The sequence below is a fragment of the Lithobates pipiens genome, unplaced genomic scaffold, assembly GCF_037356315.1.
Source record: "Lithobates pipiens isolate NorthernLeopardFrog02 unplaced genomic scaffold, aLitPip1_a1.2 Scaffold_16, whole genome shotgun sequence".
Taxonomy (NCBI): domain Eukaryota; kingdom Metazoa; phylum Chordata; class Amphibia; order Anura; family Ranidae; genus Lithobates; species Lithobates pipiens.
The window spans coordinates 304,320,591-304,346,504 of NW_027507748.1; the positions used below are offsets into that span (position 1 = coordinate 304,320,591).

Here is a 25,914-nt window from a genome sequence, read left to right on the forward strand (position 1 = left end):
AAGCATGGCAATGGTCTGACGTATTTGTGTACAAATGTAAGCTGTCGGCCTTTATTATCATATGTTTTTGCACTCAACCGTGTATATCTTTCTTCATAGTTTAGTAACAAGCGGTTTAGTCATGCGCAGTGCTTCTCTGCTTCCCCCATCCCTCAGTAGTGACGCCTGTGTTTGTGACAGAGAGAGCTAAGAGCATAGGACCAGCCTCCTAATCGACTGGTAACGCCTGCCTCAGTGTCTCTGCCTTCCATTCGCCGGGCCTGGCTGTGTCGTTGGCCGTCGAAGGTTCCCGGCGTCTCCGCTGCTTCTTGTCTTCCGAAGCTGACCCTCATCCCCCGGGAGCCGTGACTCGGGGCCGGTACTGTTGTTGCAGGGCGTCGTGTGAGAGCCCGGCAGGCTCCGGGGCCCAGGAACGGAGACCGGGGGAGAGGGGGAGGTGGAAGGAAGAGAGGCTGACAACTCAGAGCCGTCCATAGGAGGTGACGAAGAGTCTCACACACAGGGCAGGCCTGAGCGGTGCTGGCGGCGGCGGTTACCTGAACGAGTGACGCAGCTGGGAGCATTCGACTAATAGGTGCCCCGCGGCGGGCACAGAGGGTCTCCTCCCCGGGCTCTGATGATGTACCCGCGGCGGGGGTCCGGATCTTACCCGGCATCTCCTCTCACCAGCGGCTGAGCCTCCCCTATACACCAGCGGTGAGTATCGACCCCTGCTGGGCGATGTGTGTGCTCCATGGCCCGATATAGTGCTGGGATCCCCGAGCTCTCATAAAGTACCATACAGAGTGCGCAGCAGCTGTCTAACCGATTCACACCAGGCTTCCTCTGTGTTTTACTAACATTGGAAACTTCATGCCCGGGTCACCGGGCCATCAATATGGTCATCAGTGGAAGGACCACCTACCCTGGCAGCTGGTCTGAAGGGGATCAGCAGGGAAAAGCCCACCTTGTAGAGTTGGTTTAGTGACAGAGGGATTTCCCCGTAAAGTTGGTTTGGGGGTGGAGGGATTGTGCCCCCACTTGTACAGTTGGTTTGGCGGGTAAAGGTTTTATGCACCTATACTGTTTGGTGATGGGTGAGTCCACCCCCCGCTTTTACTGTTTGGAGACGACAGAGTCCATCCACCCCCTTAGTTTTGTGACGAGAAGGGTCCCCCCCCATACAGTTGGCTTGGTGACGAAAGGGTTCTCCCCACAACCCCCCCCCCCCCATACAGTTGGTTTGGTGACATAAGGGTCCAACATGTACAGTTGGTTTGGTGACAAAAGGGTTCTAAGTGCACCCCCAGTACAGTTGGCTTGGTGACGAAAAGGGTTCACCCACAAACCCCTCATACATTCTAAGTGAACCCCACCCCTACTCAATTCAGTTGGTTTGGTGAGAAAAGGGTTCTAAGCCCCCTCTCAATTCAGTTGGTTTGGTGATGAAAGGGTTCTAAGCCTCCTCTCAATTCAGTTTGGTGATGAAAGGGTTCTAAGCCCCCTCTCAATTCAGTTGATTTGGTGACGAAAGGGTTCTAAGCCCCCTCTCAATTCAGTTGGTTTGGTGATGAAAGGGTTCTAAGCCCCCTCTCAATTCAGTTGATTTGGTGACGAAAGGGTTCTAAGCCCCCTCTCAATTCAGTTGGTTTGGTGATGAAAGGGTTCTAAGCCTCCTCTCAATTCAGTTTGGTGATGAAAGGGTTCTAAGCCCCCTCTCAATTCAGTTGATTTGGTGACGAAAGGGTTCTAAGCCCCCTCTCAATTCAGTTGATTTGGTGACGAAAGGGTTCTAAGCCCCCTCTCAATTCAGTTGGTTTGGTGAGAAAAGGGTTCCCTTCCTCCCCGTACACAGGGTAATTGTTGACAGAAGGGACTCCTATCCAACACCCCCCCCCCCAGTCATATAGTTGGTTTGGTGATCAAATGTTTCACCCCCTGTAATGTACAGTTGGCTTGTCGGAAGGGTATCTCCTCATAAGACCCCCTCCCGGATAGGTTGATAATGATAAAAGGGTACCCCACCCCGCCCCCCACCAACAGTTGGTTTGATGACAGAAGGATCCAACAGCCTCCAACCTTCATACCCCCCCTGTGTACATTTGATATTTGTGATGGAAGGGTTCCCTGTGTGGCTGGTTTGGTGATAGATGTGTCCACCACCCCCAAACCGCCCCTTACAGTATCTTTGGTGACAGAAGGTCCTACCCACACCCCCCCCCCCCCCTTACCATACTATTGGTTTGGGGATGGAAGGTTTTGCCCCCTGTACTGTTTGAAGAGTCCACCCCCCCTACAGTTGGTTTGGTGACAGGGTATCTTCCCCCCCCAATACAGTTGGGCTAGTTACACTGCTGATCGGGAAATTAATCTTCCGCTGCTTTCTTCTTGCATCCCCTGGAAGAATTTTGTCTGAAAAGGACGGCTCTAGACTGATATGTACAGTGTTCGTAGCACTGTGAATATGTCCCAGCCTAGTCAGTGGTAGTATGAGAAATAGTCTGGTGTGTTTTGTGGGAAATGTTTTGAGCTTCAGAATACTCATGGAAGAACTCGTGGGCTTTCAAGGTAGAGGCTTTCAACGCTTGTTGAGTTGATTGTCCTGTAGTTACGGTTTGGTTTATTTCTTGTTCTCAGGGTCTTTTGGAAATCATCAGTCAGTGAGTGCTCAAATCATGTTTGGTACAATGCAAGTGTAACTGGTGGTGTTCATGGGGTTCTTTGACCGCAGTTTGCAAAGTGATACTTAAGCCTACCATACACAGAGAGAATTTTTGAAACTTATTTTAATCATTTCATGTTCTTAGGACGTACCCATATGTTCTCTGGTTGAATTGGTTTACAGAGTTCATGACTGTAGCTACAGCCATGATTCTAGTATCAAAGTTTGCACCCAGCGATTGGCTTTCCTGTAGAAGTGATCTGAGTGGCTGTAAGGTCGCCTAATCACTTCTACATGGTGCAGAAGGGGGTCCCTCCTGCCAACATCCCTGGGCTCTCCTGTGTGATTGGGGAGCCCTTAACTGATGTTAAAATTGAAACTGGAAGCAATGAGTATTTTGTCGCTTTTGTTTTTGGTTTGTTGTTTACAAGGTGTTACTGGCTTGTAAAGCATCTGATCAAATCAATCTTTCTCTTTTTTTTTTTTTTTTTTTTGGGTAGAGGAAAGATCTGAGGTCTTGGCAAAGAGTACCTGTCACTGCCCATGTTATCACATGGTATGTTCATCCCTTGATCCTAAAAGTGTAAAAAAGTTAAATGAAATAATTTTTTTTTTATTTAAAAGAGCAGCTGTGCTCATGCATAAATGCTAACATGCATGTAGGTTCTGGATGCTTATGTAAATGGTGATCGCACTACACATGAGGTATCATCGCAACCGTCAGTGAGAGCAATAATTTAGTGCCATAAACTCCTGCCCAATGCTGAACTGGTAACCTGTAAAAGCTTTTAAAATGTTGCCTATGGAAACATTAATGTAATGTATGTTGGCCTTTCATTGGCATGCATAATTTTGAACCTTGACACATATAAGGTGTCTATTTATGTTGTGTAACCACCTCTTTTATTTTTACCAAAAATTGGCTATTTGTGTGCACTAACATTCATTAACTACTTAAGCCCTGGACCAGTTTGCAGCCCAAGGACCAGGCCCCTTTTTGCGATTCGGCACAGCGTCGCTTCAACTGACAATTGCGAGGTCCTGCGACGTGGCTCACAAACAAAATAGGCGTCCTTTTTTTCCCCACAAATAGAGCTTTCTTTTGGTGGTATTTGATCCCCTCTGCGTTTTTATTTTTTGTGCTATAAACAAAAATAGAGCGACAATTTTGAAAAAATGCAATATTTTTTACTTTTTGCTATAATAAATATCCCCCAAAAATATATACAATTTTTTTTTTTTCCCCCGTTTAGGCCGATACGTATTATACATATTTTTGGTAAAAAAAAAATAGCAGTTGGCCATTGTTTGGTTTGCGCAAAAGTTATAGCTTTTACAAAATAGGGGATAGTTTTATAGCATTTTTATTTTTATATTTTTTTACTAGTAATGGCGGCGATCAGCTATTTTTATTGTGACTGCAACATTATGGCGGACACATCGGACATTTTTGGGACCGTTGTCATTTATACAGCAATTAGTGCTATTTAAATGCACTGATTCCTGTGTAAATGACACTGGCAGTGAAGGAGTTAACAACTAGGGGGCGAGGAGGTGTTATGTGTGACTTTGTGTTTTTTTTTATTTTTATTGTAGGGGGTGTGGCCTGGAATGTGATGTCACTGATAGTCTTTCCCTATAACAGGGAACAGACGATCGGTGACAGCCACAGTAGGAAGCACGGGGAGAGGTTTGTTTACATAGACCTCCCCTAGTTCTTCAGCTCTGTGACCTGATTGCTGGACACCAGCGGTGATCGGGTCCCGCGGCCGTGGTCACGGACCTCAGGACACGGTCATGAGCACGCCGCCGGCGGCAAGCTCGCGACCCATGGCTGGGCACTTAAAGAGCCATGTACAGGTTTGACTGTGCCCAGCTGTGCCATTCTGCCAACGTATATGTGCAGGAGGCGGTCCTTAAGCGGTTAAGGTGTTTTTTTTTCTTTTTTTCTTTCCTTGGTTTGCATTATGTGTGACATAAAAAAATGCAACAACCACCATGTTGTTCTCCACTGCCTCTGCTCTCAAAATGCATTTTTGGTGGTTCTAAGTAATTTTATAGCAAAAAATGTAGATTCTGGCATATGGTAAAACGTCAGAGTTGGCCTGAGCAGGAACTGTTTTTTTTTTTTTTTCCCCCAAATGAACACATTTCTAATATTAAATGTAGTTTTCATTTGGGAAATGGCAATAATTCTAAAATCCAAATGATAAAAGCAAATCATTTTGACGTACTTTAAACAGCATTTTGCCAAGCCATGGAATATACTAAGTTTTTGTACAGATATTCGTACGAGGGTCGTTTGATCTACTAGCATATGAACATCTTTACTAATGTCCCTTTTTTTTTTTTTTTACTTTAATATTTTCAATAAACCAGTGAGCTCACTAGCAGTTGGTGAGATTCAGTAAGCTCGCTAGTATGAGTCACATTAGTCCAGGAGTAGGTTAGAAAAAAAGTAATGTCTAATAAATTGTTTTGAAGAATTGTTGGTTTATTTTTTTTCCTTCAGGAGTAAGGCCTATTTTTTTTTTTTTTTTTCATAAAAACGACATTACTTGTATTGGTAGTTGTGATTTTTACTTTTATGCTCTGAAGAGGCTGTTCTCAAAAACCCCAGGGTGTTCTTACGAAGCTTTATAGAAACTGATCTTTAGAATGGTGTATGCGAAGTGATGGTGTCGCTATACATTGCCATCATATCCTGGTAGCATTGTCTGGTCACACAAAATGCTAATAGTAGCAATGTTACCGTATATACTCGAGTATAGGCCGACCCGAATATAAGCCGAGGCCCCCAATTTACCCCCAAAAAAACTGGCAAACTTATTGACTCGTGTATAAGCCGAGGGTGAGACATGCCTGTCCATCCCTGTGTGTGTGTCCGTCCATCCCTGTGTGTGTGTCCGTCCATCCCTGTGTGTGTGTCCGTCCATCCCTGTGTGTGTGTCCGTCCATCCCTGTGTGTCCGTCCATCCCTGTGTGTCCGTCCATCCCTGTGTGTCCGTCCATCCCTGTGTGTCCGTCCGTCCATCCCTGTGTGTCCGTCCGTCCATCCCTGTGTGTCCGTCCGTCCATCCCTGTGTGTCCGTCCGTCCATCCCTGTGTGTCCGTCCGTCCATCCCTGTGTGTCCGTCCGTCCATCCCTGTGTGTCCGTCCGTCCATCCCTGTGTGTCCGTCCGTCCATCCCTGTGTGTCCGTCCGTCCATCCCTGTGTGTCCGTCCATCCATCCATCCATCCCTGTGTGTGTGTGTCCATCCATCCATCCATCCCTGTGTGTGTGTGTCCATCCATCCATCCATCCCTGTGTGTGTGTGTCCATCCATCCATCCATCCCTGTGTGTGTGTGTCCATCCATCCATCCCTGTGTGTGTGTGTCCATCCATCCATCCATCCCTGTGTGTGTGTGTCCATCCATCCATCCATCCCTGTGTGTGTGTCCATCCATCCATCCATCCCTGTGTGTGTGTCCATCCATCCATCCATCCCTGTGTGTGTGTGTATCCATCCATCCGTGTGTGTGTGTGTGTGTGTGTCCAGCCTACCTGTGTCCCGAGCCTGTGTCCCGTGCCTTGCCTCCGTCCCGTGCCTTGCCTCCTTGCCTCTGTCCCGTGCCGTGCCTTGCCTCCGTCCCGTGTCGTGCCTTGCCTCCGTCCCGTCCCGTGCCGTGCCTTGCCTTGCCTCCGTCCCGTGCCTTGCCAGGATCGCCGCTCTTCGTCGGCGCCTCGGCGGACATTCTACCATTCAAACGCCGCGCCTCCGCCTTCGCCTGTGATAGGCGGAACACTGAATTTCCCAGCAGCCTGTGTTCCGCCTATCACGGACATCGTCTCATCCTCGTCCGTAGTACGAGGATGAGACTATGTCCGTGATAGGCGGAACACAGGCTGCTGGGAAATTCAGTGTTCCGCCTATCACAGGCGAAGGCGGAGGCGCGGCGTTTGAATGGTAGAATGTCCGCTGTCTGTCTGCTCGACACGCTGATCGAGCAGGCAGACAGCGATGACTCGAGTATAAGCCGAGGGGGGCACTTTCAGCCTCAAAAAAGAGGCTGAAAATCTCGGCTTATACTCGAGTATATACGGTATATTATCCTGGTGTATAATTTCATTCCTGGGTAATCATGTCCTTTCTTGGATGCATTTTTACCATTGTGGTTCTGCCCTGGCAGAAGTTTGCATCATGCTCTTATAGCCTGAATAAAGTACATCTGTCACAGCAGTTTACAATGGGTATGAGCTATATATGAGCAGGGCAGCAAGTGTCCTAAAAAATGCACACATTACCAGAGTTGGCAGTCTTAAACGATAGAAAAGGTTGTGTGATGTGGTCTTGTGCAGGTTTTTTGTTACTGAGTGATGGATTTAGGTATTGAGTAAATTGGCAGTCTGTAGTGGTAGTCATGAAATGCCTTTGCTATGATAAAGCACTGCGAATTGCAGACCTGCTTATTTTTGTCTGAAACTGTTCATTAACTTTTCTCAAGACAAGGAATGTATGACAGTGTTTAAACAAAATTCATTACTTTTTGGAGCTCCTTTCATAAACGTTCTGTTTAGTTTATAAACATTCCCTAGTCTGTTTTCTTATGTCTTTTGTATGATACTTTTAGTTGAGACAATCCTCATTGAGGGCTGGTTCAAACCGGGAGTCACATAGGAACGTGCTGTGCAATTCATTTGCAGTTCTGTGCAGTGCACTTACCTGTGATGGATCAGATGGTACAGAAACAACATGCAGTGTTTGCAGTGAGTTTCCAAAAGTAGTGCATGCACAAATTTTGTGCCATGTTAATTCCGGCCATTTAAAATTTAATGGGCTGTATTCACACCACACCAAAAGTATTGCATGCACTACTTATGAACTCACTGCAAACACATTGCATGCCACTTCTGTACCATGTGATCTATTGTGTGTAAGCGCACTGCGCTTGTGACCTATTTTTGGGGTGTCATTAACTTAAAATTGACACCCGCTGTAGTCGTAAGTTCTGAGTAGTCACCAGAATAGGAACTGAGTGGAAATCTTCCAGTGAAAACTCTAGTTCCCATGACCACTGTTTGGGGAAGATTTCCTCTCACTTCCTATTGTGTTTTTTGATATTTAGAATACGCTTTAAAGTGAAATTAAACTTCACTTTTGAACTTGAACTATGCTTACCTGTAGGTACAGTGAATCTTCTATACTTGCACTGTTCAGCAAATATTCAAACTGCATGCAGCCAGAGACGACACTGGCACATGCACTCTGAAATAGGGGGTAGCTGATTATTGAGGGGCCGATATTTACATTTTTCAAATCGGTCAAACTTACCGATATTGCTCAAACCTCCTCCCCCTGTCCCCACGTGGCATTTGCTGCAGTCTCTGCCAGTCTGTAAGCAATGCAGCAGGCAGCAGAGAGATGCCATCACCACTGTTGTGCCTCTACAGCAAGGCTGCTCTTTACACCTGCAGCTGTGGATGAGCAGAGGTAGTTGTGTTATCTCTCACCGCCCGCATGGGGAAGTTTACCCGCTCGAACGCTGCTGGAGAGGCTGCCAAAAGTAGTGAAAGTAGTGACAAGCTGCTTACATATGGCAGGTAAGTGACACTCTGCATCTGGGTAGCAGGTGACGGTGATGTACAGAATATTGGCACCGGCTATCGGCCTGCAAGCCAGCCAAAGATTGGTATGTGCTCTGAAAAAAACTGTTGACCCCATAGTTTGAAGGGACAGCATGCATGCTGGACCTTTAGAGCTCTGCACCGGAGCTGAGAGCTGTCACACGCATGTGCGTGAGTGATGTCATTGTGGGCCTGGCCATTCATACAGCCATGGAGCCATGGATGGTAGCTCCAGGGAGCTCTGACAGCACTGTGCTGGAGGGCTCTATGTCCAGTTAAGTCTGTTATAATGTGCTAGTATGTGGTGCATACTAGTACATTGTGACCTAAACCTGGTTTTATTTTTTTTGACACTTTACTACCGCTTTCAGCTATTTTTTTCCCTGGTTACAGACAAGAGATTACTGATAGAGCTGTGTGTATAGTATATCTGTAAAAAAAACTTCAGAGAAGGAAAGGGTTAAAACGTACTATTCTAAATGTAGTGTAGAGGTCCCTGCCCACAACTTTTAGATGCATCCCAAGAGCTCTCATAGGATATTTAGACAGTGCAGCTCTAGACATGGCACTCTCATTTGTCTTGAGGAGTTTTAAAATTGATCTTTATCAAGACCTTCCAATCTTTTTTCCACTTGCAACCTTTTCACCAAAGTGTGGAAACTAATGTTTGAATCAAGTGTATATAACAGGTCCACAAATGGCTCATTTCTGTGTCTGGGTTTGGAAAACAATAATGCAGCTGCTGATAGGTGTTGAGGAGCCTTGGTGCATACCAACATTGAGCTGGTGTCTTGAGTGCTGTGCCTACCTCTTATCAATTCATTGCCAACCCTTATTAGTACATCTTCAAAAACAATTTGTTAAATGAAACATTCACGGTTTCTGATACAACAGGAAGCATGCCTGAGCAGTATCTTTGCAAAAGTGAGAAATCAGAAAGCTTGCTCAAATTATTAAGCAACATAACATTTTTACTGCTGCATAAGGAAACAAAAGCTTTGCTCCTTTCAATAGTAGATCGCCCTTTATTAGATCAGTTTAGTATTAACAATCTGGCTTCCCCAAAGTGGTCTTAACCATGTGGAAGTCTCCTATGTCAGTACCATCCCATTTTGTGAGTTTGTCAAATGGAAAAGATCTATACAGCTTGTGTGCATCTTGTTTGCAGCAGAGGGAGGGGATGCTACTTCTACCTCTTGTGAAAACAGACAACAGTTTCATTTTAAAGCTCAGTACCCGAGTAAAGTACATATTTCACTTAGTTGAAATATCTAAAAAAAAAATAAAAAAAAAAAAAGTTTTCTTACATCAGGGGACACAGTGCCATAGTAATAACTATGTTGGTTATATTGGACCATTAGGTGCTGGACACTGGCAAGGCTTGAACTTCCCCCATATAACCCCTCCCATTACTGCGAGTCTTCAGTTTTTTTCGTCAGTGTCTAAGGTGTTGGGCACGTGTAAGGATGTCTGTACTGAGCTCCACGGGCAGTAATCCTTTGATGCAAGCCAGCCATCCTGACCGGATCTGTTCTGATGTCTCCTTAATGGACTAAATGAATGGTACCCGGGCCTCGTCATCCAAACTGCAGGCTGCAGTATGAGTCCTCTGGCCTCCTGTTTTCTTGATTCTGTCTCCCTCCCCCTTCAGTTTCCATTGCTATGGGACATGCCACATAGTTGTTACTATGGCGCTGTGTCCCCTGATGTAAGAAAAAAAAAAAAGGATTTTTAACCACTATGGATCCGCGCTATAGCCGAATGACGGCTACAGCGCGGACCTGCTTTGCCGGGACTATGCACGTCCCGTGCACGAGCGGCCTGCGCGCCCCCTGAGGGGCGTGCTCTGTGATCAGCGAGTATGAGACTTGCCTGATCACGGATCGAAGCAAGGGGTCGATCCCGACCCCTTACCACGTGATCAGCTGTCAGCCAATGACAGCTGATCATGTGATCACAACAGAGGCGGCAATCGGCTATTTTCAATGACAGCGCGAGGAGAAAAAAAAAAGCCGTTCACCGGCGGCCGTGAGAGGGACTTCAGTCTTCAATGGATAGGGCTGGACAAATGGTAGTTTTGTGTAAACAATAGTAGTCCATATGCCCTCTGGCATAAGATCCTCCTTGCACTTTGAAACTAAACTGACATTGTATGAAGGTAATTAAACCTGAATTAGATTGTTATAGTGAGTGCCTCAAGGTGCCTGCATGCCTCTTGCTTTCTTGTTCAATGCCCTAGGACCGTTGAATCTTTTGACCAGCTGCCCTGTTCAGACGCATGTCCTTGCCCTCTCCTGCATTTTATCTTTAGCCATTTATGCAGGTTATATTGATGCATTGATCAAGCTCTTGATCAGGGTGACTAGCTGAAATTTACTTCCAGGAAGGCCCCGTGGTCCTGACTTTTCAGGATCTGTGGTAATTTGTCATTGTGGTAGCAAATTGGCTTACTAAGGCCTCATACACACTGGACTTTTCAGCTGTTCCTAGGGCATTTTTATTTTTATTTTTTTTTTCCCGCCGCTAAACACCCATGCATGTTAGTCAATGTATCCATGTGCACACAGGCTTTTAGAGGCAGAGAAGCAAAGCCCACTGCCTATGATTCCAAAAGCAGCGTTTTGACAGAAAAAAAGCTTGATGCGTGTACGTAAACATGTCTGTGTATTGGTATAAAAACACTAGGCGTGTTTTAGCACTCAAGCATGAATTCATATTGAAAGCCAGAATTCTTATTCTAAATTCTTATTCTGGCTAATTAAATGGATTAATGGCCAAACGCTTGACGTGTGTCCCCCTCCCCCCAAAAATGCCACTGCCAGGCGGAAAGGCATTTAGGCGGGAGAGTGAGTCCAGCGTGCATGAAGCCCAGATCCAGGTAAGGTTTTTAGGTCTGCCTCTTTTCTCAAACATCCCTACCTTTTAACCTGGGCTCACACGTGTGCGGTGCGAATTGACGCTCCGTTTTCCCTGTGAAGAGAAAACTCAGTTCAGCATTTCATGTCGGTTTTTAATCAGTATCAGCTCAGGGTTGTATCAGTATTTTATCCTGTTCGCAACAGAACACATCTGGGAATCAGATGCGTACCCATAGAAGATAATGGGCCTGAATTCGCACCTGAGCTGGACCGCACTGCTTAGAAAACGCACACGTTTTTTGTGGAATGCGAATGCACTGCAGATATGTGAACCAGCCTCATTAAAGTGAATGTATTTTAAATTGTCCTGCGAATTGGATGCGGTGTAAGCCGCCTCTAATTCACATAGGTGTAAAGGGGGCCTTAATTTCTTGTAATGGTGTTTCCAATGGGTTCTGGACTGGTTCATGTGCATATTCCCATATGGTCTGGTTTTGATGGCCCATCCATTTAAATGGGCAGCAAAACACTTGGAACGTAGAGAAAGTAGTGCAAGCACTTTTTTTCCCAGAATGCATTGCACCAAACCACATAGGTTTGCAGTACAATTTGTTTGTCATTAACAATTGGCACCTGCATGCGTCCTGCAAGGGCAAACAGTCATTTGCAGTGCAAGAAACTTGCATAAAATACATCAGTTCTAACTCTTTACCCTCTATTTAAGATAAGGGTCAGTTCATACCACAATGCTGTGCTCAGCAATGCTATGGTATAATGCATTGGGGTGTGGTAAAGTGATTCTTAAGGCAGAAGGTTTTTTACCTTTATGCAAAGAATGTCTTATTCCATGCATTAAGGCAAAAACCTTAGCCATTGTTTTCTATTCAGCACGCATTTAAAGTCCCCTGTCAGGAATAGTCATTTCCTTAGCAACCAGAAAAATGTCTGCATTTTCCTGTGTGGGATATGGATATTCATTAACTTTTTTTCTTCTAATATTGGAAGTGTTTATTACATTGCTCTGCACCAGGGGGTTGTTAGCTGTATGCTGACAATGTTTGAATACTTTGCTACTGACTGATATGAGAATTCCAGCCATGTGTTTTGGTATAAAATGGGCTTTTACATGATCGGCCGTATCAAAAAATATATTCTATGTATAAAATGAAAGTCAATTGTGAAAACTTTTATTATTTTTTATTATTTACAGATTTCCGAGGTTTGCTTTTCTATGATCTTTGCTTTGACTATTCAATTAGAAATTATAGATGAGTGGTGTTTTGCTTCCAGTTTTTAACAAATTCTTCAGTAACTAACTTTTTATAATTTTAAATGGTCTACTACAGCATCTGAATGAAAGCATACCAATTCATTAGTTTTAGGCTGACAATCCTTTTTTTTCTTTTTATTATGGATATTTTTGTTTGTCATTTTTCAGAGAATATGAATAACACAAACTTTTCTTTCACTCATGGTTCGTATTTGGCTGAAACTATTTATTATCAATCAACTGTGTTTACTATTTTTAAATCCTTATTACAGCAGACTACCCAAATGACCCTGATAAAAAGTTTACATACCCTAGTTCTTAATACAGCATATTGCCCCCTTTAACATCAATGAAAGCTTGAAGTCTTGTGGTATTTGTGGATGAGGGTCTTTATCTTAGATGGTAAAGCTGCCCATTCCTCTTGGCAAAAAGCCTCCAGTTCCTGTAAATTCTTGGGCTGTCTTGCATGAACTGCATGTTTAAGATCTCTCCAGAGTGGCTCCATGATATTGAGATCAGGAGGCTGAGATGGCCACTCCAGAACCTTCACTTTATTCTGCTGTAGTCAATGACAGGTCGTCTTGGCCTTGTGTTTTGATCATTGTCATGTTGGAATGTCCAAGTTTGTCCCATGTGCAGCTTCCTGGCTGAGGAATGCAAATGTACCTCCAGTATTTTTTGATAACATACTGCATTCATCTTGCCATCAATTTTGAGCAAATTTCATGTAACTTTGTACCTCACACACTCCCAAAAACGTTAGCGATCTTCTTCTGTACCTTTTCATCATGGGCCTCGTTGACTCCTCTCCAAATGTAGTGTTTCTGGATGTGGCCAAAAAGCTCAGTTTTGGTCTCATTACTCCAAATGACTTTGTGTCAGAAGGTTTGAGGCTTGTCTTTGTGCTGTTTGGTGTATTATAAGTGGGATACTTTGTGGCATTTGCGTAGAAATGGCTTTCTTCTGGCGACTCAACCATGCAGCCCATCTTTCTTAAAGTGCCTCCTTATTGTGCATCTTGAAACAGCCACACCACATGTTTTCAGAGTCCTGTATTGCATCTGAAGATTTGTGGGATTTTCTTTGCATCCGGAACAATTTTCTTGGCAGTTGCAACTGGAGGAAAGGAGTCCAGAAATGTTTTTGCGCACACAAATTACAAGCAAGCGGGTGAGGATGGTTACCTTTTAATAGCCATTCAAACCCCTTTGTGTCAACTTGTGTGCATGTTATCAGGCTAAAATCTCCAGGGTATGTAAACTTTTGATCAGGGTCATTGGGTAGTTTCTGTTGTGATCATGATTTAAAGAGTAAACAGTTGATAATATATTAATAGTGGCTTCAGCCAAACACTAACCATGAGTGAAAAAAGTTTGTCATTCATATTCTCTGAAAAATGGCCAAGAAATCGTAAATTCTGCCAGGGAATGTAAACTGTGTGTTTGTATGGCGGCTGTTCATTGTAACAAAGCACTGCCTCTGATAGTTTCCCAGCATTGTATCATTGTTTCCTCTATCACGGACAAGGAGGCGGCGGGGCATTGTTACAAAGGTATGGCTGCAGATGGACTAGAGCTGGGCAATTTTCTCCCCAAAAATTAAATAAATAAATCTGCGATTAAAAAACAAAACAAAAAACTATCCACGATTTCAAATCCAGTTTTTTTTTTTTTTGGATGCACACCGTGCCGATCCTGAGGAGCTGCGGGTAGGAGTTTTTAGGTGAGGCCGTGGGTTAAGCCTAGGCCTCACCTAGAAACTCCTGCCCGCAGCTCCTCAGGACCAGTGCGGTGTTTACCTAGGGTTATACTTGAGTCAATAAAGTTTTCCCAGTTTTTTTTGGTGCTAAAATTAAATGCCTCCTATTTTTGGGTTGGCCCATACTCGAGTATATGTGTGTGTGTGTGTGTGTATGTGTATATATATATATATCTATATATATATATATATATGTATTGGATTTATTCCACAGTAAAGTGTGCAGCAATGGTTCTTGTCTTTCATTTCCTCAGTTATGTCCTGCTGTAGCAATTCTGTCAATCACCTTTAGATAATGTCTGATTATCCTCTGAACAGAATTACTTTGTGTCGGCAATGACATGTAATGCTCGGAGACAGACAATTACAAGCACAATATAGATCTTTCAAGCATGTGTCTTCTGCTGTGCCGAGCACAATTGACCAAGAGTCTCAAGGATGTTGGTTTTGAAGAGCATGTCCAATATCTCCTCTTTGAGCTTTATACAAATGAGTTGTTTCTTTAAGAGCCATTGTGCATGTCTCCAAACTTCTCCAAGGTTGGAATTTAGCATTACTTTAAAGGGATACTAAACAGTTTAATTTACATTATATTTAAATTGTCCTTTTTCTGTATGTGGAGGATGGCACTGTATTTTTAATAAAAAAAAAAAAAAAAAAAAAAAACTTCAAAGTACCCTTTTCCAATGTGACATATAGCTATCACATGACCCATCTCTTTCCTAACCTGTCTGCAGGGAAACCTAAGCAGAAGGAGCTTCTAGTCTGCTGCATGTTCAAATAAAAGCCTTTGGGATGCAGAGTAAAAATATCAATCTGTCATAGAAATATACAGTGGGGAGAAAGTATTCAGACCCCCTTAAATGTTTCACTCTGTTATATTGCAGCAAAAGTGGAGGGCCACCCTGAAAACAAAAAATACATTAACATTTAGAAAAAAATCAGAAAAAAAATGATTATTTTTTTTTTCAACATACCAGAAATGCCAGTTGCTAGGCACATCGTCCTAATCTGCCTCTTCCTACTCCGCGGTGATCTTCAGTCTTCTCTCCTCCTTGCGTTGTCTTCTGGGTAATGGAGCGCTGTGTGTTCTGGGAACTGTGTGTCCCAGAACACAGCATGCCCCATTCACAAAGTGTTGCGCGACTCGCGCATGTGCAGTAGGAAACGGGCAGTGAAGCCGCAAGGCTCCACTGCCTGTTTCCCTTAGTTAAAATGGCAGCGCCGGGACCCAAGAGCCGAGGGACGGGTCAGCCTCGGGCGGCTGACATTGCGGGCACCCTGGACAGGTAAGTCTGCTTATTAAAAGTCAGCAGTTAGTGTTTGCAGCTGCTGACTTAAAAAAAAAAAAAATTTAAAACTGGCTCTTCTCTTTAACCACTACAGCCCCGGACCAATAAACACCTTAAGGACCAGAGGTCTTTTTCCAATTTCGCACTGCGCTGCTTTAACTGGTAATTGCGCGGTCATGCAATATTGCACCCAAACGAAATTTGCGTCCTTTTCTTCCCACAAATAGAGCTTTCTTTTGATGGTATTTGATTGCCTCTGCGATTTTTATTTTTTGCGATATAAATGGAAAAAGTGCGAAAATTTAGAAAAAAAATATATTTTCTTCTTTAAAATCGAATAAACTAAATTTTAGTATACATTGAGGGCAAAATGTATTCAGCCACATGTCTTTAGTAAAAAAAATGTCAATAAGCGTATATTTTTTGGTTTGCGCAAAAGTTATAGCTTCTACAAACTAGAGTACATTTTCTGGAATTTACACAGCTTTTAATTTATGACTGCCTATCTCATTTCTTGAGGTGCTAAAATGTCAGGGCAGTACAACCCCCCCCCCCCCCCCCCAATGACCCCATTTTGGAAAGTAGACACACCAAGGAAATTGCTGATGGGTATGTTGAGCCCATTGAATATTTATTTTTTTTGTCCTAAGGGATTGATTAATGACAAAAAATTTTTTTTTTACAAAAAGTTGTCACTAAATGATATATTGCTCACACATGCCATGGTTATATGTGGAATTGCACCCCAAAATATATTACGCTACTTCTCCCGAGTATGGGGATACCACATGTGTGGGACTTTTTGGGAGTCTAGTCGCGCACGGCACCCCGAAAACCAATCACCACCTTCAGGATTTCTAAGGGTGCAAATTTTTGATTTCACTCCTCACTACCTATCACAGTTTCGAAGGCCATAAAATGCCAAAATAGCACAAAACCCCCCAAAATGACCCCATTTTGGAAAGTAGACACCCCAAGCTATTTACTGAGAGGCATGTTGAGTCCATGGAATATTTTATATTTTGCCACAAGTTGCGGGAATATTACAAACTTTTTTTTTTTTGCACAAAGTTGTCACTAAATGATATATTGCTCACATATGCTATGGGCATATGTGAAATGACACCCCAAAATACATTCTGCTGCTTCTCCTGAGTACAGGGATACCACATGTGTGGGACTTTTTGGGAGCCTAGCCACGTACGGGACCCCGAAATCCAAGCACCGCCTTCAGGATTTCTAAGGGCATACATTTTTTATTTTACTCCTCACTACCTATCAGTACCTATCACAGTTTTGAAGGCCATAAAATGCCAAGATGGCACAAACCCCCCCCCCAAATGACCCCATTTTGGAAAGTAGACACCCCAAGCTATTTGCTGAGGGCCATGTTGAGACCATTGAATATTTTTATTTTTTTTTTTTTGTCCCAAGGGATTGAATAATGACAAAAAATAAAAAAAAAAATTTTTTTTTTACAAAAAGTTGTCACTAAATGATATATTGCTCACACATGCCATGGTTATATGTGGAATTGCATCCCAAAATAAATTCTGCTGCTTCTCCTGAGTACGGGGATACCACATGTGGGGGACTTTTTGGGAGCCTAGCCACGTACGGGACCCCGAAAACCAAGCACTGCCTTCCGGATTTAAATATAAAATGCTACCAAAAAAACTGTTAGCGATCGCAGGGATCAGGCCTGACAGGTGCTAGCAGGTATCTGGGCTGATCCCACTAACAATGCGTTTTTTTGGAACCCTAAACTGCTGGGGATGCTAGTATAGATCTGATCAGATCAGATATTGATCTGTTCAGATTCTATACCACTACGGGAGGTTTATGCTTTGCGTGTGGGTGTTAGTGGTACTGGCACTAACCTAGCGCTGCCTGGGGCGACGCAGACCCTGACCCTAAAACCTAATTGATATCACCCGCCGGGTGATCAGGGGGTTAAACCTTTATTGGGTAATAAATGGTGGGTGCCCTGATGCTATAAAAAGCAAACTAACCAGAGTCACCCGTAACATTTATACGGTGATCAGTGGTGAAAGGGTTAACTAGGGGCAATCAGGGGGTTCAAATTTTTATTAGGTAGTATATGGGGGTCCCTGGCGCTATATAAAAACCTGACGGGGAACCTAAATAACTAACTGGCTAATCAGCGTCACCAGTGACACTTATACTGTGATCGCTGGTGAAAGGGTTAACTAGGGGCAATCAGGGGGTTAAAACCATTATTGGGTAGTATATGGGGGTACCTAACGGTGAACCTAAAAAAATAACTAGCTACCTAACGACACTAGCGACACTAATGCAGCGATCAGAAAAATGATCGCTTAGTGACACTGGCAAAAGGGGGTGAAAGGGTTAACTAGGGGCAGTCAGGGGGTTAAAACCATTATTGGGTAGTATATCGGGGTACCTATCGCTATAAAAACCGGGGGGGGGGGGGTTTGTGTGCCTGTGTACCTACATGTCAGTGTAGTGTTGGTGCACACTTACTTTTAGTCTTCTCCTTGTAGTCTGGTCAAAAAGACCGCCCCGAGGAGAATGACATCACTTCCTCCTTCCTCTGTAAACAATACACAGTGGGAGGAAGCTTCTCGTTGGCCAGGAGCAATCCAGAGGGGGTGGCCAGAAACCAACGGCCATCCCCTCATCATGGATCGCTCCTGGAGCGAACCGGACCGCTGTATCCATCGGGAGGGGGTCCGATCGGACCCCCCACCCGCTGGAAGGCAGGCACGTACATGTACGTGCTTGTGCCTGCCTGTGCCATTGTAATGACGTACAATGGCAATACGGCGGTCCTTAAGTGGTTAAGTTAATTTTTCCCTCAATGTACACACAGCACCCCATATTGACAGGAAAACGCAAATTGTTGACATTTTTGCAGATTTATTAAAAAAGAAAAACTGAAATATGACATGGTCCTAAGTATTCAGACCCTTTGCTGTGGCACTCATATATTTAACTCAGGTGCTGTTCATTTCTTCTGATCATCCTTGAGATGGTTCTACACCTTCATTTGAGTCCAGCTGTGTTTGATTATACTGATTGGACTTGATTAGGAAAGCCACACACCTGTCTATTTAAGACCTTACAGCTCACAGTGCATGTCAGAGCAAATGAGAATCATGAGGTCAAAGGAACTGCCTGAAGAGCTCAGACAGAATTGTGGCAAGGCACAGATCTGGCCAAGGTTACAAAAAAAGTCTGCTGCACTTAAGGTTCCTAAGAGCACAGTGGCCTCCATAATCCTTAAATGGAATACGTTTGGGACAACCAGAACCCTTCCTAGAGCTGGCCAAACTGAGCTATCAGGGGAGAAGAGCCTTGGTGAGAGACGTAAAGAAGAACCCAAAGATCCCTGTGGCTGAGCTCCAGAGATGCAGTTGGGAGAAAGTTGTAGAATGTTTTATTAATGTGTTGTATTCTGTGCCATGCCCCTTCAGCCTGTCTTAGGATAAGGGGGAAGTTAAGCTTCCATTAATCAGGATGTAGTAATCCCACCCCTATTGTTTGCTGGTTAGTGGGCATGGATAGGGAGGAAATGGGCTGTCATTTACTACAGTATCTATGCCCACATGTGATTGGGAGGCTCAGCATAGAAACTTGCTGAAAACTGAGCATGTGTGGACCTGGCAACACTGCTCTGCAACATCGCCAACTGCATTGGGGACATACACAGAAAAAGGGGGGGGGGGGTTATTTGGTTGATAAGCAAAAAGGGTGCTGATAATGGCACCAAATTTACCATTCTTATGGTGTGTTTGTCATAGGTCATGTGACTCAAAAGTAACATGAGTGTGTTAATGCGTTTTCAATGCATTTGCATTTGAACTGGAAGGTGAGTTTTTTTTTTTTTTTTTTTTTCTAAACCAAAATTGCGGCAGGATTTTTAACACAGTGGAAGCCCAAACGGACCAGTGTGCAGACATAAATTAATCCCTTTAAAAATTCTATGTATCTTGAGCTTTTCTTATGCTAAAGGTGCCAATAATGGGCAACAATAAATTCATATATATTTAAATTGATGGTATTAAAGTTGAATAGAATACAATTTTATATATACATTTTAAAAAAACTGTCGTTTTTGGCCAAGGGCAGCCTTCATTTTTTGTTTTCAGCACCAAAATTTCCATTTGGTGTACTTTTAATATAAATATTTTTATGTGGGTTTTCTGACGCTTTAAGGCCTCTCTCACAAAGGGCATATCGGTGCATACACCCATGCAAAGGGGATGTCCTTTCCAGCACAAGATGCACAGGTGTTTATTCAGTGCAGTCAGTCCCATTCATGTGAATTGGGACACAGCTGCTAGTCCAGATTGACATCTCTGTAAATACGTGTTCACAAATGCAGTTTGCATTCAGGGACACGCACCCACACCTGCACGGATGTCAGATTGTTCTGTGTATCTAAATGCAGGCAGTCCCATTTATGTCAGTTGAGACAGTGACTGCACGGAAGCAGCCACTACATTCCAGTTGATATGAATGGACAGAACACTGAGTGCACAGAACACTTGTGCATCCCTTTCAGGCAAAGATGGCTCTCACACAGGTCTACTCATTGATATGCCTCGTGTGAAGGAGGCCTTGGTATAAGGTTGAAAGCACCTTTTTACACTGTAAAAAAAAAAAAGGTGATGTTTTTAATAACTATTTGTGTGTTTAACCCCTGCAAATGGCCGAAAAAGTTAATGGTGCCCACAAAGCTCTGAGGCGCTTTGGCAGCACTGGCAATTTACTTCAGTGGCAGGGGCATTTTAGGAGCGGTGTCTCGCAATGCCCCAAAGATACTGCTTGCAGGACTTTTTTTTCCCGTCCTGTGCACCGATCCAATGTGAAAGCACTGGGGCTTACATTCACGTTAGGGTAAACCTTCAGCACGCAGCTAACCTTCCTCCCACTGCTGCCAGCCAGGGAGGAGGGAATAAGGGAGGAACCAAGCCATGCTGTTTGTCAACACAGAGCGTTCTCATAAGCAAGCATGTAAAATCAACTGGTTTAAATCCTGCTTTAACTGAACAAGCTGTGGGATATGTAAATTCCCCCTCTGTGTACAGGACTTCCCAGGTTTCTCATCTTCCTGTTCAGAGGTTTGGCTCATCGCTTTTCCTCATGATTGCAAAGATCTCCCATTTGGCATTCATTTGGTACTCTGTTGAAATTTGAACTCCAGCCTTTCAGTTTTGCTCAGTTATACAGGCTCCTCTCTGTATTGAAATAGTTTACTTTTATTTCACTGCACACTGTGAGCATCAACACAATGTGCATTAGGAGCTGCAGCAAGTAACATAGAATCCACCTTTTCCTGGAGGCAGGGGCTTCCAGCATCATCGAACACTCTCCCCTCATTCATTTCCTTTTGGTTCTTTCTATAATGGTCGAGTCTTCCCAGTAATGGCTTCTGCTGCTGTCTGACATCCACCCTTTGCAGGGGGGTTTGCTGCAGATGTAATGTTTAGGAAGGTATGTATTGCATCCTGTTGAACCCTTTCACCAGTCATGCTCTGCCTGCCTTGTATAGAGAAGCACAGAGAACCAGTCATAACATCCGTTTATTTAAAAGCTCTATTAGCATGTTAAGTGGGTGGGGGGTGACCTAGAGAGGTGGGATATAAACAGTTCACCCTTTCATGCATTTCTACCAAACACCAGCTTGCTATCTTTTTTATGGTTTACCTCAAGGGACTATAATTTTACAAACAAAACAAGAGTTGCACTTCAAACTTCGCACACAGGACAGATGGAAACCTCTTTTTGTCTTTGTGTTTTAGACCTTTCAGCTTTGTAATGTCCCTATCCTTTTTCTGTGCTGAAAGGAACTGTATGCAAAAGGGTAAACCCGTTACTCATGGATTTGACGCTTAACCACTTTCAGACCGGACCATTTTGCTGGTAAATGACCAGAGGTCTTTTTACAATTTGGCACTGCGCTGCTTTAACTGGTAATTGCGCGGTCATGCAATGTTGTACCCAAACAAAATTTGCGTCCTTTTCTTCCCACAAATAGAGCTTTCTTTTGATGGTATTTGATTGCCTCTGCGATTTTTATTTTTTGCGATATAAATGGAAAAAGACCGCAAATTTTGAAAAAAAAAAAGATATTTTCTACTTTTTGTTATTAGAAAAATCCAATAAACTCAATTTTAGTCATACATTTAGGCCAAAATGTATTCAGCCACATGTCTTTGGTAAAAAAAAAGTCAATAACTGTATATTTATTGGTTTGCGCAAAAGTTGTCACATCTACAAACTAAGGTACGTTTTCTGGAATTTACGCAGCTTTTAGTTTACGACTGCCTATCTCATTTCTTGAGGTGCTAAAATGGCAGGGCAGTACAAAACCCCCCCAAATGACCCCATTTTGGAAAGTAGACCCCCTAAGGAAATTGATAAGTGGCATGTTGAGCCCATTGAATATTTTATTTTTTTGCCTCAAGCGATTGAATTTTTTTTTTTTTTTTTTACACAAAGTTGTCACTAAATGATATATTGCTCACACATGCTATGGGCATATGTGAAATGACACCCCAAAATAAATTCTGCTGCTTCTCCTGAGTACGGGGATACCACATGTGTGGGATTTTTTGGGAGCCTAGCCGCGTACGGGGCCCCGAAAGCCAAGAACCGCCTTCAGGTTTTCTAAGGGCGTAAATATTTGACTTCACTCCTCACTACCTATTACAGTTTTGAAGGCCATAAAATGCCAAGATGGCACAAAACCCCCACAAATGACCCCATTTTAGAAAGTAGACACCCCAAGCTATTTGCTGAGAGGCATGTTGAGTCCATGGAATATTTTATATTTTGCCACAAGTTGCGGGAAAATTACAAACTTTTTTTTTTATTTATTTTTTTCACAAAGTTGTCACTAAATGATATATTGCTCACGCATGCCATGGGCATATGTGAAATGACACCCCAAAATAAATTCTGCTGCTTCTCCTGAGTACGGGGATACCACATATGTGGGACTTTTTGGGAGCCTAGCCGCGTACGCGGCCCCGAAAACCAAGCACCGCCTTCAGGCTTTCTAAGGGCGTTACAGTTTTGAAGGCCATAAAATGCCAAGATGGCACAAACGCCCCCCAAATGACCCAATTTTGGAAAGTAGACACCCCTAAATTTAGGGGTACACTAGTGAGACTAGGTAATAAATGGCGGGTGCCCTGAAACTATAAAAAAATAACTAACCAACCAGCGTCACCTGTAACCGTTATATGGTGTTCAGTGGTGAAAGGGTTAACTAGAGGGCAATCAGGGGGCTTTATGCGGTAGTATATGGGGGTCCCTGGCGCTATAAAAAGCTGCGGCGAACCTAAATACCTACCTGCCTAACTAGCGTCACCTGTGACACTAATACAGCGATCAGAAAAACGATCGCTTATTAGGCTGGGTTCACACTGGAGCGATGCAGGAACGCCACAAATCCGCGGCGGGTTCCCGCATCGCATGCCTCCCGGCGGCAGTTCACACTGCCCTATGCGAACTGCTGGGAGTGTCAGTGAAATGTTAATGACACCCCCCAGATCAGTTCGCATATCGCAGTGCGATCTGCAAACTCGGATCGCATGGTGTGAACACCCATGCGATCCGATTCTGCTGCGGACCAAAAAAAGGGTCCCGTGCGAGTTTGCGGCGGGTGCGACACGAATTCAGCCATACTATCTGTATGGCTGAACTCGAATCGCACAGAGATCGGATGTGATTTGCACTGCAGTGCTGTGCGAATCACATCCGTTCTCATAAACCGCTGCAATGTGAACCCAGCCTTAGTGACACTGGCGACGGGGGGTGATCACGGGGTTAAACCTTTATTGAGGGGTTAGGGGGGTACCTTAGAACTAAAGGGGGCTAACCCTAACTGCCCTAACAGTTATTACAGTCACAAATGACACCCGCCGGGTGATCAGGGGGTTAAACCTTTATTAGGTAATAAATGGCGGGTGCCCTGAAACTATAAAATAACTAACCAACCAGCGTCACCTGTAACAGTTATATGGTGATCACTGGTGAAAGGGTTAACTAGGGGGCAATCAGGGGGCTTTATGCGGTAGTATATGGGGGTCCCTGGCGCTATAAAAAGTTGCGGCGAACCTAAATACCTACCTGCCTAACTAGCGTCACCTGTGACACTAATACAGCGATCAGAAAAATGATCGCTTATTAGGCTGGGTTCACACTGGAGCGATGCGGGAACGCCACGAATCCGCGGCGGGTTCCCGCATCGCATGCCTCCCGGCGGCAGTTCACACTGCCCTATGCGAACTGCTGGGAGTGTCAGTGAAATGTTAATGACACCCCCCAGATCAGTTCGCATATCGCAGTGCGATCTGCAAACTCGGATCGCATGGTGTGAACACCCATGCGATCCGATTCTGCTGCGGACCAAAAAAAGGGTCCCGTGCGAGTTTGCGGCGGGTGCGACACGAATTCAGCCATACTATCTGTATGGCTGAACTCGAATCGCACAGAGATCGGATGTGATTTGCACTGCAGTGCGGTGCGAATCACATTCGTTCTCATAAACCGCTGCAATGTGAACCCAGCCTTACTGACACTGGCGACGGGGGGTGATCACGGGGTTAAACCTTTATTGGGGGGGTTAGGGGGGCACATTAGAACTAAAGGGGGCTAACCCTAACTGCCCTAACAGTTATTACAGTCACAAATGACACCAATGCAAAAAAAATAAATAAAAAAATGCAATTGGTGTCACTGTGACTGGGGGGGGGGCAGGGGTAATTGGGGGGGGGTGATCGGGGGGTAAAGGGGGGGTGTGAGTGTGCCTGGCATGTTCTACTGTACGTGTGGTGTGTTCTCTCCTCGGTGCCGGAACGAAAAATACCGACACGGAGGAGAGATTACATCACTTCCTCTCCTGTGAGGAGAGGAAGTGATGTCAAGGAGCATTTCTATTCGTCGTGAGCGATCGCGAGGGGGTGGCCATGAATGAATGGCTGCCCCCTCATCCCGGATCGCTCCCGAACGAATGCCGACCGCCGCAGGCACCGGGGGGGGCCCGATCGGGCCCCCCACCCGCGGGAAGGCAGGGACTTACATATACGCCCATATGCCTGCCCGTGCCATTCTGCCGACGTATATTGTCGTGCGGCGGTCGGAAAGGGGTTAAAATTGTGGGGGGGGGGGGGGTGTGTGTTATGTGCTGTCATTTTAAGGACTTTTTTTTTTAAGAAGTTATCAAGCTGGTGCAGCGTTGCTCCCCAGGGGCCCTGTATCACATATATCCTTTACATTCTTGGCCTTTGTAGTTAGGGGTAATGAGGCACTTAAATGTGGTGTCGTTTACATCAAATGTTAGTGAGCTGCAGCTCAAGGTCCAGCTCCAGTATTTGAGTTTAACTAAAGATCACTTGTTTGTTCTTCCCCTAAACTTTCATCCTGCACTATAGGAATGCTCAGATGGGATTTGTGTAATAGAAGCAGAACTTTGCAACATCTATTAAATTGACTAGTTGTGTTTATTTACTTTGATCTTTTAAAAGCCCTTTTGCAAGTAAGCCATTGATTCTGTTCTCAAATTACTGCCCAGCACTTTTGAGCAAGAGTTTATGTAATCCTAGTGCCAGTAAGTGACATAGATAGGAGGGGCAGGCTACTTGGAACAGGAAATGCTTGTACTTGTTCTAATCTGGAAGGGTTTTTTTCATAGTGTAATTGAAATTTCCTTTAGAAAAGTGTCTGTTCTCTGTATCATGGTTTAGGAATGCATTTAAAGCATAACTCTAACCAGAACAAGAAGAAAAAAATCACATTAAAAGGTAAATTAACAGGTTTTCTGCAATATTTATAATAGCGCTGAGCGTTTTATGCAGCACAGGTAACTTACGATCGAAGGTCCCTACCTCACCAGTTTAGGTTTAGAATACCCTGAGGAAATATACACAAGCACAGGAAAACGTACTAACCCAGTACAAGGTAGTGTGTTGGGCTTCAAACTAGGAACCCCACTGCTCCAAGACAGAAATGTTAACCACTAAGCTATTGTACTGCCAGCAAAATTTACTATCAATCCACAAATTTCTCCTGCAGTACTTTGTCACTAGATGTCTTCAGTATGATGGCCAGCAGTATTTAGACTGCTTCCTCTGAGTCCCAGTTGTCCTGCACCTTGCCCTATCCTTTGGCTTGGCAGGGTCTAACCTACTCTCTCCACCTTCCAGCATGTTACTACAGATGCCGTTTTTGTTCTGCTTTAGGGCCCTTACACATGTGGCTGGCTAGCTCTGTTTTTGAGTCCACCTGCTCAGTGGGGAATCTGTCAGCTGGTCCGTGTTCGCTCCACTTATGCAGAGCAGACACAGGCACAACTCCCTCTCCTCTATAGGTGATCTGATGTAAACAGATTGCCTATCTGTTTACACACGATTGCCATCCGTTTCCATCTGCCAGAAGGATGGGGAACTGATGCCCATCCGTCAGTTTTTAGCAGATTGGCTGTCAGCTAGTGT

At 44.3% G+C, this 25,914-nt stretch overlaps 1 protein-coding gene across 10 annotated transcripts in view; it reads left to right on the plus strand.

Moving 5' to 3' along the window:
- The first annotated feature begins 209 nt into the window (after positions 1-209).
- Positions 210-25,914, plus strand: part of HIPK1 (homeodomain interacting protein kinase 1) — a 197,348-nt gene continuing 171,643 nt past the window's right edge. For all 10 annotated transcript variants that reach the window (XM_077481570.1, XM_077481572.1, XM_077481580.1 and 7 more), the window contains exon 1: positions 210-696. The gene's annotated coding sequence lies outside the window, so the exon portion shown is untranslated. The remainder of the gene's footprint in view (positions 697-25,914) is intronic.